This window comes from Sardina pilchardus, chromosome 19 (genome assembly GCF_963854185.1).
Source record: "Sardina pilchardus chromosome 19, fSarPil1.1, whole genome shotgun sequence".
Lineage (NCBI taxonomy): Eukaryota > Metazoa > Chordata > Actinopteri > Clupeiformes > Clupeidae > Sardina > Sardina pilchardus.
Genome location: NC_085012.1, coordinates 19,447,924 through 19,452,923, shown reverse-complemented (window position 1 = coordinate 19,452,923; position 5,000 = coordinate 19,447,924). Strand labels below are relative to the sequence as shown.

Sequence of the window (5,000 nt, the reverse complement as noted above, 5' to 3'; positions counted from 1 at the left end):
TGTGTGTGTGTGTGTGTGTGTGTGTGTGTGCGTGTCTGAGAGAGAGAGAGAAAGTGTGTGTATAGACATTACAACCGGCGGAATGTGTGTAATTTCTGGGTGACTTGTGTGGAAGTGTGTGTGATGGTGCTGCAGGCTATTTCACATGCCCATATGTCTGTGGATGCACACAGGCTGTCTGTGTATGCATGTGTGTGTGTGTGTGTGTGTGTGTGTGTGTGTGTGCATGTGTGGGTGAGTGAGTGTGAGTGGGTGAGTGAAAGAGGGGAGTGTGTGTGTGTATGTGTGTGTGTGTTTCAAAGGTTCTGGTCAGCCAGTTGAACGGTTCAGGTGGACCCCCATAGTAGACCAGAGGCACCACATGGTGTGTGTAAGGCCTCCTACACACATGTAAATACACACACCCTTACTGCCCCCTCCCCTAACTGCACTGCTCTGTAGCCATCTCACACACACACACACACACACACACACACACACACACACACACACACACACACACACACACACACACACACACACACACACACACACACACACACACACACAGTGTGGTCTGGCATCTCCATTTATCATGCAGATCAAATCTGCACAGTCATACTGCTTACCATGCTCAGACTGCTTTCATTACACACACACACACACACACACACACACACACCAATATCTCACTGTCAAACACACACACACACACACACGCACACACAGCATTAGCCTTGCAGACTGAAAGCTGGATGATAACACACTGTACACAGAGAGAAAGTCAGACAGAGAGGCAGAGTGAGATGGACATGGGGAAATAATTGCTCATCACTAAGCAATGGGAGGACACAAGGGCATACAAACACAAAGACAAACACACACACACACATTTACGAAGGGTATAATTTCTGATATTATGCTCCGATATGCTCATTATTTCCATTTTCAACTGATAAGTCTCTCCCTCCTTCTCTCAACACTCTGGATCAAGGTGTTGCCCCAGATCATAAACCTGGTGCTGTGTGTGTGTGTGTGTGTGTGTGTGGATGCTCATGTGTCCTCCCACTGCTTGTGCTATGTACTCGTCAAGAGACAGGAGGGAGGCATAACGTTACCTCACATGTGATCCGTGTAGCCTTGGAATAGGGCAGAGAGAGAGAGAGAGAGAGAGAGAGAGAGTGTGTGTGTGAGAGAGAAGAGAGGGTAAGTATACTCATCCACTAAAAAGCAGATACTGACGTGTGTGTGTGTGTGTGTGTGTGAGTGTGTGTGAGAGTGAGAGTGAGAGAAAGAGAAAGAAAGAGAGATTAAGAGATTTGTGTGTGTGTGAGAAAGAGAGAGAGAAAGAGAGAGAGATGAGGAGACGAATGCGCGTGTGTGTGTGTGTGTGTGTGTGTGTGTGTGTGTGTGTGTGTGTGTGTGTGTGTGGTGGGGGGTGTTGTTAGGTATGCTCATCCTCTGAGCAGCAGACAGCCAGTGGGGCTAAGCGTGCTGTCTTGGGTTGGGTGGGACAGGAAGGAGCCCGGGCAGCCTCCGCGGGTCACATGTGTTTATGATGATACACAACCAGCTGGGGTCACTGGCAAACCCACGCCACTGATCACACACACACACACACACACACACACACACACTCCCTGTTCAAGGGTCAGTGCAGTGGACACTCTGTGGTATGGCGAGTATGCACTCCCTCTGATCTTAAAACAGAAGACCAGGTCTACTCCATGTTAGGCTATCTGTTTATAACGGTGTTAGTCGTTATCCATGTGATGTCAGTTCAAACCCTGTTTAGTTAATGTCAGCCTCGCATGTCAGCTACAGTATGAGCTGTGTGTCAGGGTGATTTATGCTCTAAAATGAGCTCTTTGGTGTTTCTGGCTGGTGCCATCTTTGCCCGCTAGTCTGTGCCAGTGTGTAAAAACCTGTGCCATGCTGGCATATTATCATTATCATTAACTACGTGTGCTGTTCATCCGAGTGAATAAACAACATCATCGCCAAAGATTTGCCTGACTGATTCGAGTAATCAATTGCTACGGAATATAACCGCAGTTGCAGTCTGACTGTTCCCCATCATACACTAACGTCAGCACAGCAGGTGTGACCTGTGTGTTGAGTTGTGGACCATGCGGCTCAGTTCTGAACCAACCCGGGCTCCAACTTGCAACTTGCAGGACCGCGGGTTGGGAAGCGAGCGTGCTAGCAGGCGGGTTAAAACCTATTGCTAACATGCCTGATGCTAATAACATGCCTGATGCACACAGCCAGACCAATCCGGTTGGCAACCATTCCACAGGGTTGGAGATTAACTTAATCTACCAGACACTCAAATGGTCAAATTTACCAGCCACTTGGAATGTGATGATAAATCATTCTTTTATCTCTTCCATCTCCTATTTACCAGCCACTTGCAGATTTGACAAGCATTTGGCTGGTGGCTGGCTGGTGCTAATGTCCATACCTGCATGTTCAGGCTATCGGCCTACAGGCTAGCAGCAGCTCAAGAGGAACTGGGGCTAAATATAGCATGGATGCTCACTTCTGTAGACTAGAGCAGAGGACAGGGGAAGAGGGAAGTTGAGTAGGGGGCCAAACGTGCACCAGAGGCCTTAACTGTTTACACTCTCCACTCACCGTCCGTCAATCCATCCCACTTCCTGTTATGATGAGCTACAGAGGTTACAGAGCTATGACATACAACAGGGGACCTATAAGAACCTGTTTAACAACGTCCAGGTGCGCACAAAAAAAAACCTTTCAAGCAGCCTTTCAAATCACTTGTCATTAGTTCAAGGTTTATTCATTTCACACACACACACACACACACACACACACACACACACACACACACACACACAGATTGAGCTACATTGAGATACAGGTAGAGCTGCAGGGTTTGGGCCTGAAATCGCAGTTCCCGTTAAAACTGCAGAAAGCCGGTATAAACACCCATAAAAACCATAGACAAGAGGGTAAGACAGGACAAGGTGCGTGCTGCCATCGAATACTGTGTCCTTATAGACTCAGCTCACACTCAAAAACTGAGCCGTTTTAGTCAACCTGCACTCTCCAACGTTCTGCTTCCATAAAAGGAGCGCTTGCTGACCCAGGGTCATGGTGGTGGGGAGTTCGACGTGCTCGCAGGCAGGAAGTGAGGGACTCACACTGATTTGAGGTCAGCAGGGCTGCATGCAGGTCCAGGACTGAATGCTCAATCTGTTTACGCGACCCCGCTGCCCTCCAGCAGTATGACACCAAACATCACTTCCTGTTGTGAGCAGAGATGGGGCCCAGCATGCAGCAGGTGATAACACGCGCACACACACATGCATGCACACACACACACTCACACACACACACACACACACACACACACACACACACACACACACAGGCCGATGCACACAGACAGATGCACACATTAGCAAATGCACACCTACCACAATCACACAAAAAGGTCATTACTGGAGAGCACACACACACGCACGCGCACACGCGTGCGCTCTCTCTCTCTCTCTCTCTCTCTCTCGCTCTCTCTCTCTCTCTCACTCACACACTCACACTGATAATTTCAGAGAAAGTAGAGTAGTGGTTTTCTCACCACTTAGAGCTCCAGTTTCTCATCCTGCTGTGTGTTCCAGAGTGAGAGGTAGTTATTAGGGTGGTTACCAACACATCCGGCTACTAGGAGAGAGAAAAGAGTGTGAGTGAGTGTGTGTGTGTTTGTGTGTGTGTGTCTGTGTGTGTGTGCTCACTCATGTTGGGTAAGACTGACTAAGACCCCCTAATCTCCCACACTCACTAAGAGACACACATACACATACACACACGCGCGCACACGCACACACACACACACACGCACGCACACGCGCGCACACACACACACACACACACACACACACAGCGCACATAAATACACACACACAGTTACCAGGCCCATTTTGGCTCTTTTCCCCATATCTTTTCCTGTCAGTGTTTAAGTACACCGTTCTTTAGTCTCCCCTGACATATTCTCTTAGTCTTCTGGCTCATTAGGCTGTTTCATGGGCTCACACCAGCACGCCGTCAGGATTCAAAGCTTTCGGGGAGACAGGAAGTGAAATCTGTCACCGGGAGAGACGCAATTTAGCTCCCAATGAACTACTGCCCCGACTCCAGGCAGGTTGGCGCTCCATAGCACATGGATAATTCAACACCTTTATGCACTTCTCTTGTAGCAGGTGTGTGTGTGTGTGTGTGTGTGTGTGTGTGTGTGTGTGTGTGTGTGTGTGTGTGTGTGTGCGTGTGAGCACTGACACGAACTGATTCACGATGCAAGTCCACAATTATTCAGATGTACCTGACTTGTGGTTGACTACTGAACACAAGGCCGGCTAACTCAGAGTGCAGGCATAGAGACTATTAACCAACGTGTTCTAACTGTGGGGGTAGTGCACAGCTGGCTAGCCTTCGCTAACCGGCTCCTCACTAGCTAACTGGGGCAGCTAATGTTGAACAGCTTGCTGACTATGCACCTGTGCTAGGGCTCAACATTTTAAAAGTGGTTAAAAGTGGTGCTTTGGTTGCCAAAGCCCATCAAATCTGGTTGCCACTTGAAACAATTTGGTAGTCAAGGGCAACCAGGCAACCATTCATGTCAAGCCCTGACTTGTGCACACTGTCAGCTAATTCTAGATTGACTGGCCTCACTACAGGCTGGTTAAACTAGCTGTAGTCAAAACGGCTGTAAGTATGAGAATATTAATCATAACCTGCAAATCCTCGCTCTGTTGGGTGTTGGCGTTGGGGGAGGGGTAGCAAGGCAGAAACCGTCTCCCCCAAGGACACGTCCAACACACAGGGCCCTAAATTGGGTGTTACGTTCCTATTGCAACCCTGAGCTTGACCCCCCTCCCATCCTCACGTACTGCACGGGCTGCCCAAGACCGCAGAAGTCAACACATGCATGCACGCACACACACACACACACACACACACACACTCACACAGGACACACATAGCCCACATACTTGAAATGA

General features: G+C 48.9%; 1 protein-coding gene across 6 annotated transcripts in view; it reads right to left on the bottom strand.

The window, feature by feature from the left end:
- Window positions 1–5,000, bottom strand: part of znf438 (zinc finger protein 438) — a 36,863-nt gene that overhangs the window by 26,732 nt on the left and 5,131 nt on the right. For 3 of the 6 annotated variants that reach the window (XM_062521366.1, XM_062521370.1, XM_062521371.1), the window contains exon 2: window positions 3,584–3,666. The exons of 1 other annotated variant lie outside the window; for it this stretch is intronic. The gene's annotated coding sequence lies outside the window, so the exon portion shown is untranslated. Of the gene's footprint in view, window positions 1–3,146; window positions 3,251–3,583; window positions 3,667–5,000 lie in introns of all 6 variants that reach the window. 2 more of the 6 variants (XM_062521369.1, XM_062521368.1) reach the window with 2 other exon arrangements.